Here is an 8,996-nt window from a genome sequence, read left to right as displayed (position 1 = left end):
TGCGTATGAATTACATTTATAATGGATGGATGCACTTTTTTGGGCTTCAAAATCTAACCCTATCTTCACCAACATTATCAAGCATGGAAGAGCCAGGAAATATTTTAATAAAACTCTGATTGTGTTCGTCTGAAAGAAGATACCTAGTCATATACACCTAGGATGACTTGAGAGTGATTAAATCATGGGATACTTTTCATTTTTGGGTGCACTATCGCTTTAACATCCAAATCAGCCAAATTAGTGAGTGTTGTAAACTGCAGTCTACCATTCCTAATCTGCGGGACGTTTTTTATTAAACGGTGTCATTAAAAGCACATTAAGCCGGAAAAGAGACCCTGTTCCCCAGGTAGCTTTTTTTTTCGCGTGCTAAAGTCGGGTTGATGGGCTTTGGATACATGCCTAAATGCGTACAAAAAAAAAAAAAAAAAAAAAAAGTTAAATTCCTTTTTTTGGAGAGTATTCACATAAACACAGTGGGTTATGTCTTATGTAAATGCACAGATAAAAAAAAAGAAAACGTGTGTAACAGTAGGCTATACTGGATTCACTGACTTATCTTGACTGAATAACTTAAGTAGGTTTAATAAGGATTAATCTATATTTAATGTGTACAGTAAGCACTAATGTGCACTTATTTTACATTTGATATGGATAATTTCACTGATATTTAAAAAAAAAAAAAAAAAAAAAAAAAAAAAAAAACTTATATTGTGAATCAAGACTTTGATCATAATGACCATCAATAATTGTGTTAAATAATCGTGATTTCAATATTGACCAAAAAATGATTGTGATTATGATTTTTATGCCCTAATTTTGATAATTCAGATATATCGTGCTGCCTTATTTCCATCGGACAAAAACATATAAATGAATTAAATTGTGTTTAGATGTGACAGAAGTCCTTGATACCTTGATACAGAACAACCCACTGAATGGACTATACAGTACGTCCCTCCCACCCTCGTTTTTATTTGGTACAATGAAATAGTGTCTACTTTGACTAAAGCCTATGGGGATGATCTTTTGTTTAAAAACACCGACAATAAAACTTGATGTTCTCTGGAGTATGGCACAACATCTGCACAACACATGAAACTCATTTCACTCATTTCTTTTCCTAAAAAAGTAAACTTTCCTCTTTCATGATCTCATCTCCACTCTAATTCTGTTTTAATCATTATGACGATGTTTGGCAGACAATGCATTTAGATAACTTTGATTTTTGGCAAATTGAATCATTGGCATGAGTTGAGAACATCTCACAGACACTTATAAAATGTAAAACATGACACAAAGAGTGGAGGACTAAACAGTCTATTTGTTTTGCTTTGAAGACATGAGTGTACAGTTTTCTGCTTCCAGTATCCTGAAACGTGAAAATAACTTTAATGTTTTAGCAGAGTAAAAACAAATCCTGCAGAAGCTGATGTGCATTCTATTTGTTTCCTATGAACAGTGACGAACAAGGATCACATCTTCCCTGGGGAGAGGGGAGGATACGAGGACAGGTCAAGAGGTTGTGTGACAAAGACTGGCTGCTCTGCAGAGGAAATGGACAAAAACAGGAGCGCATCCTCTGAGTCCATCTCATCCACTGAGGGATTGCTGTTCCACAGCAGCTGACAGCCTGGTTGTCACACATCTCTCTGAATCAAGGATTCCATGGCCAAATGCATCCTCCCAGACTTTCAAAAGGTGGAAAGATTAGGCATCAAGGCTAGAGTTATAGTAAAACTTTCCTAGTTTCAGACTATGTAGATGAATTTGTGGATTCTTGTCTTATGAAGTGGCGTGCTTTATATGATAAACAAATTTAATTTAGAACTTTAGCTTCATATCAATACACATACATAGAGCACATCAGATATGGCAAATGGAAGTTCAACTGTGCTTGCTTGATGCATGAGAACCATGCGATTTGTTCTCACACTTCCGGTATTTAGGCTGTTATTCGACACGGGTAACTTGGAAATAGAGTATTATTAAAATCAAGTATAGTGTTGTCAAAAGTACCGACTTCGGTACCTATTGGTACTGAAATTTTAAAAATGTGATGCTTTGAGTGCTGTTGAGCATAAACATCTCTGATTGGCCATTGTGTTGATGCGCTTATCGGATATGCCTGTGATTGGCTACAATGATCAACACATGGGAGCATTTGAAAGCACACGGAAGTGTTTGAATTTGAAAGCGTTTTGAAAGTGGGAGCGCGAGCGATTGAAAGCAGGCGTCTAACAGTGGACCGGTCAGCGATAGACGCCTGCTTTCAAACGCTCCCATGTGTATCTGTGTAAGCGCTTAGTGAAGAGATTAATTGATGACTATTTACAACGTTTTTACAGCGTTGATCATTGAAGCCTATCACAGACATATCCGATGAGCCATTAAAACAACGGCCAATCAGAGATGTTTACGAAACCACTCAACAGCGCTCAAAGCATCACATTTTTTAAATTTCAGTACCGACTACTTTTGACAACACTAGTTTCAAAGTTAACTCCCTCGGGTCGGTTTTTCTTTTTTAGACAGATGGGGGGGGGGGTCTTTTTTAAACTATCTTTTTTAAATACAAGCTCTGATTCCTGCAAATCAGTCATACTAAACGGTCACTACCAATGTCGTCATCAAACATTAGTGTTGTTGATCCGTACGGGCCAAGCCCCATGGTCCGGCTTGCATGTGATTCTCGGTTTAATTGCAAGTTTAACCGCAATAGAGTGAAAGGTTATCATTTGCCCATGTTTTATCTTGCTAGTTTACACATTAAATAAATATAAAACCATTCCAGCACTAGAAGAGGCAAAAAAGAGGGTCAAATTCGGTATCGCACGCCACGCTGTTATCGCCACAGTTATCGCTATTATCACACACGCATTTCAGATAGCTCAAGAACTCCAAATTGATTTCTCTTTTGCATCCTCAATGCACTTGGATGGACACATACACATATTATGTCCGTCAAAATACCCCTCTCAGCAAGTATTCTCGTAAACACATTCGGTTATGTCTTAATTGAACGAGGTGAGAATTCGTATTTGTGTATCTATCGGATGTGTGCGTGTATGGGGTCTTACTCTTAAAGTGACAGCAACCTATAAATACCTACTGTTGTCTGTTATGTAAATCAAACAATATAACACAGCTTTAACAAAAACTAATCTATATTAAATTTATACAGTGAACACTATCATTTTACATTTAATACATTTTGATTTCACAACCACAAAAAAAAACAAGCACAAGTGAAAGAACTCGACCCTTTCATGGTTATTTGCCTCAGGGACACGACCAATTCTGTTTAAGATGACACTTGAATGTCACTTTAAAGAATGATACTAGGATTCCTGTCTGTTGAGAAACTTTTTCTGAAAAATATAAAACAAGCTTTTTGTACAGCGTCTTTATGAAATATTACAATGATTTTGAGGCATCTGACCTTATCAACTTTTAACATGCCTTATAGTACACAATACAATAATGTAGGGCATTTGCTTTTTTAAGTTTTATGTTTTACTGCCTATCAGAGTCCCAATTTGTTCTCTGCAGGGATTCTCTCTGTTCATGACCATGAATTAATTGGCCATTTTTTGCAGTAAAATGTTCTTAGGTCACTGCATGGGTATTTGTATAGGAGACCATTATGTTGAAGTCAATTGAGCAGTGAGAACCGGGGCAAAGCCAATCACAACAACATTAAGAAATACTCTGGATAAATCCTGCTTCAGAAAGTCAAATGCCAGTGAAAAGTGAATCAAAGCATGCATACATGCCAAGTTAAACATGGTGACCAACTGTTTGTATTATACTCGGTTATATAATATTCAGTTATGCCAAAATTGTTGTCACGCAAAAAACAGTTAAATGTCATTTGCTACTATAGACAGTAAGCTGACCAACACAGACATTGAAATGCTTAATTCCGTAATACACAATAATTCGGAATTATGGCCATAGAAGCTGCCTGTTACAATGATGAATATTCAATTACATTGCTAATAACACAATGTTAATTCAGATCATCTAAATGGAAGCACATCTAATTTGTAAGCTAGCTGCAGTTTGCTCGATTTATTTGAGTGTACAACCAAAGATAAGATGTTAACTAAAGGCGTTTTCACACTTTTTGTGTGGGCTGGGGTATGATTTCTGTCAAGTCCAGGAGCTTTGCAGTCCATATAAATTGCCCATCCTAAATCGTGGCCCTATCAACAACATCATTTGCATCTTTGCATACTCCCACCACTCAAGAGTTATTATAATGCATTTCTCAAAGGTTTATAAACATTATTTTCAACTTTACAAAAGTATTCTTTGGCTCCTGCTGCTCCTTTCGTATTGTTGTTTATGCATATTTTACTATTCAAGTTATGTTTAACGTTGGCCTCCTTCCCTGAGCTTGAACTTTGTTACAGTTATGTTTGATCATTTAAATTCACATTATTTCATTTCATTCTAATGAAACAGCTGAATTACAGGCCACTTTATTTGACAAATTAAAGTTGTGGGGTAACTGTTTTACTTGGTAAAAACAATCATACTAATAATACAGTGTGTTAAAAGCATAGACTGTAAAAAAATATGGACGTAGTGTCCGTGACGTCACCCATAGAGTTCTGAACAGCAGTTTTGACGTGTAAATGAGGCCGCGGCCATCTTAGCTGCACGTGACCGCACGTCACTCACGGATAACTGAAAATGGGCAAAGAGGCGGGATGTAGTTGGAGCCCACGCGACTTGTTGCTGAAACCACGCCCGCCTAGCATATCTATCTTAGATACTATCTAAAATATTAATAAAGATAACAATACCATTAGAAAGTACTAAAGTTTTACTGTCAATCTACGGTGATTTTTAAGATAACGTTATAACGTTAGATGCTCTAACACCAGTAAGCTAATTAATTTGTGTGGGGTGTGCAAATAACACAAAAAATCAACTGGGACTTCATACCTTTAATGAAAAAGAGATAGCGAGATGAATCCAATCCGTTGCACTTGGGTAAAATGTCCTTTTCAAAAAAAAAAAAAAAAAAAAAAAAAACCTTTTTGTTCATGAAAGCGTTAAATCCGTTAAAGATTTCATATCTTTATATATTATACATCGTTTGCATTACATATCTAAGGAATGATTTGCTCTCCATCATCGTTCTTCAAGAAAGGATGCAATCTGAGCATCGAGTGCATCCAGATATATGTATAACTCTCAAAAGTTCTCTCAAACTAATGAGCACGTGTCCAAAGTATAATTTTTCAAAATAGTGCAGCAGTTTTAGTTTACCCAAGCAGTGCTGTCGGAGTTGTGTATCCTCCTGGTATTGTCATTGTAGTAAATCTCAGGAACAAAACTTTTAGCCAATGCCACAATGATCCAACAATGTACATGTACACAGACTGACATCTGTCTCAAGTATGCAGCAAGCCATATATTGTATAAAATAATTCAGAAAAAAGGCACAAATACGGCTGAGATGCCAAATTCAGCGGCTGGAATTAGCTGAGGTAACATGACGGCTCACAGACAGCAGTGCCACCTGTCACTCAAGTGACCACACCCTTAATTATGCAGAACTTTAAGGCTTAATAGAGTGCCCCAGGGATGACGCGTTTTTGTAGGCCAACCCGGACGTTAGCGGCGCACGGGTTCCCTCGACTGAAAGCCTATTAATTTTTCCCATAGACTTTTGGAAAATCGCAGAAAATAAGCTCTGTGTTTAACAAAGGGTTATGACACTTACACGTTTTGTCTATCAAGATAATCTTTACAAGTTAACATAACATTTATAGATTTTGAAGCCTAAATAAAGTCGTCAGATATAAAAGGCTAACAGGAGGCTATAAACGGACTACAGCACCATGGTCGCGGATCAACGTCGTCACCACCAAGCGTCCTCAAACTTTATTTAGAAAACAACTCTATTTAAAAACATGTTCACTGATTATGATCTGCGTCGTGTATGAGTACTTATCAACTTTTTCATGAGAAATGCAGTCCAAATGTCCCGTTTTTAATGATGACGTCTAAAGTCCCTGCCAAAGGAAGTAGTCCCTTTTAGCAATTTGTTAGCAACTGCCGATTTGAAGACGCAGTAAAAGTTAAAAAAAAAAAATCACAAGTGGGTTATAACTGGTGTGTTTTATGTCATAGATTAAAACGTGAAAGTATTTAGAGGCTTTGTTAACCACAGACCTTATTTCAGGCGATTTAGCAAAAACCCATTCAAAAAACCCATAGACTTTACGGCGTTGGAACCGGAAGTCCTAAAATGCTAACTCGCTTCCGGGTTTTGCCTACAAAAACGCGTCATCCCTGAGGCACTCTATATAATTTAAACGGATGAGTTATAAAAAATTCACCCCCCTCAGAGTTGTCATGAAAGGCAAAATTAGCAGTATAGACCAAAACACAATTTTAACCAGAGTGTAAACATGTTTTTTTCTGCTGTAAACTTGGCTGTTTTAACATGATGGTCAATGAGATTCTGCTCCCTTTTGCAGCCTGTCCCTAGCGGCCAGTCGATGAATCGCAGTTTACGTTACTTCCGTATTGGCTTCACGAAAAACTGGGGGAGGTTGCCGCTTGGTTAAAAGTCATGCTAACGTTACTCAGTGTGTAACAGTGTGTTCACTCGGTGGCATGGAATTCATTTTAAAACATTGTATGATGGAGAAAATGCTGTACTACTGTTACTACAAATAAAGCTCTTCCTCAAATAAAGCTCTTAATCTATGGCTACGTTCACACTGCAGGCTGAAACGACCCAATTCCGATTTTTTTTCCCCTATGCGACCTGTATCTGATCTTTTCATGACAGTCTGAACGACACAGATCTGATCTTTCAAATGTGACCCAGGCCACTTGGGTATGTGGTCCTGAATCCGATACGTATCCGATCTTTTGAAATGCGACCTCCGTCTGAATGGCCAGACCACATGTATCCGACCCGTACGTCATTGATACGCTACAAATGTCATAATTGTGCGCTGAAGTAGGCGGGAACGAGAAGATAAACAACAACCATGGCGGACGATGCTGCTGAGACCAGTCAATGGAAGGGAAGCGAGGTCACAGATTTAATTAATATTTGAGGTGACAGCTCTATTCAGGCCAAACTCGAGGGCTCTTATCGGAACCGGGCGGTTTACGAAAACATTTCCAGCGAAATGGCCGAGCGTGGTTACAGACGATCCGGGCTCCAATGCCAGCGAAAAATAAAAAGCCTCTGAGCCAAATACAAGGAGGTTAAAGCCTGGAACAAACGAAGTGGCCGTCTACTTCCGCAAACAACGAGAGACGTCGTTGACCGTTGCGTACTTTTCTGCGCATGCGGGTCACTTTTGGGTCATTTCACGTTCACACAGGAGATCACAAAAGGTCGCATTTAATTGAAAATATGAACGGCCTTGCAAAAAAAAAATTTAATTTTCTCAAAAAATCGAAATTGAGCACTAAGCCCTGCAGTGTGAACGTAGCCTATGTTAGCCACTTGACAAAGTAGTGTCTGATTTACTTTTAAGGAACAAACATGTTACTCACAGTAAATAAAGAAAACAAAAGATTCAAACAATAAGAATAACCGTGTTGAGCAATATAAAGATTAGCTTTCTATCGATAAAGGTATCCGAACAGTTGCTCACCTGTCTAATAAAACACATAATATATTAGCATCTTTGGTGTTTCCATGGTTTCTGCTGAAGTAAAACGGAAATTGAGGGTAACACGGTAACGTGGGCCATTACACTGGTTAAAATAGCTGCTTTCTCTGGATTTAAACATTGTTGGAAACATCTGGGATAATGCAAGTACACACGTAAACAAAATATACAGGCTAACATTGCTCTAGTGGTTTTGGGATATTTTAATCCAAAAATCTTACATATTGTGCCTTTAAGTACAGACACCAATTGAATATGATACCTGCTGAATGACAGCACTTAAAATTACAAAACATTATGGGAACAAAACAGCAGATAAAAAGCATTTGCTTGTTTTTCCTCATCTTACTCCTGATGGAAACGCGTGAGTTACCTAAAACAACCTCTCCAAATGGTTGGTTCATCTAAAATGTGTTATTATTGGTTGTTGGTTATTGCTTTATGCTTCCTATGTTTTAAGCCAAATAAAACTAAGCTAAGCAATCCATAATTATTATGTGGGCAGTGGATGTGTGGGCTTATGTATCATGAGACTGCCTTGCAACCCTTAATTTAGTCATATTTACAGTGCAGCATTATCTGGAAGCTGTGACAAAAACTGTGCATCATGCACAGGGCTGAAAAAAGAAAGAGGAACAAACCACAGAATATTAAACATTCAGACAAAAATTGCTTCAGCATAAAACCATCAAGCACCTAAAAAAAAAAAAAAAAAACTTTTGGTCTATCTTTTTTTTTTTCATTTGTACAAAAATGTACTGCTATCAGAACAAATACTCATAGTAAAGATAAGTCCACCCAGACACTGCAGATCCTAATAATTCAAACAAGTCCAAAAAAGGTCTGAACATCCAAGGCGTAATACGCAAGCTTTATTTTTAGACAATTTGTTCTGCCCTGTTTTTAAACTCTACAAAAATGAATGCATAAATGGGAAGAGACATAAAATGTTTACAATAGGCCTTACACGTGGAGGTGAAGGGGAGGGTCACATGATAGAGGTGATAAGCCACAAATGAAGATGTCTGAACTGAAAATTTACTCAGTAATGTGGCCTTTTAACTTAGGCCTACATAAGTGCTGCAAAAATGTCCTAATGCAAACAGATCAAAAAGCAGACTTTTGGGACACATGGTTCATGTAAATCATAACCCCCCAAAAAACTGGATAACGTCAGCAAACGTTATGCCACGCAAGCTCATTTCACCAAATAAACCATGTTGCTCTCGAAACCAGCAAAACTACTCCAGCAAAGTATCGCGCATAAGTGGAAATAGGAATGACATTGTGACCTTGACACAACAACTTAAAAAAAAAGAAAAAAAAAAAAGAAAAAAA

At 37.5% G+C, this 8,996-nt stretch overlaps 1 protein-coding gene across 2 annotated transcripts in view; it reads right to left on the bottom strand.

Annotated features, from left to right (window-relative positions):
* arhgap10 (Rho GTPase activating protein 10) overlaps window positions 1–8,996 on the bottom strand; it is a 75,575-nt gene that overhangs the window by 65,944 nt on the left and 635 nt on the right. The window lies entirely within an intron of this gene.

This window comes from Chanodichthys erythropterus, chromosome 12, assembly GCF_024489055.1.
Source record: "Chanodichthys erythropterus isolate Z2021 chromosome 12, ASM2448905v1, whole genome shotgun sequence".
Taxonomy (NCBI): domain Eukaryota; kingdom Metazoa; phylum Chordata; class Actinopteri; order Cypriniformes; family Xenocyprididae; genus Chanodichthys; species Chanodichthys erythropterus.
The sequence above is the reverse complement of the archived record's forward strand: the minus strand, read 5'-3'. Positions and strand labels throughout refer to the sequence as shown.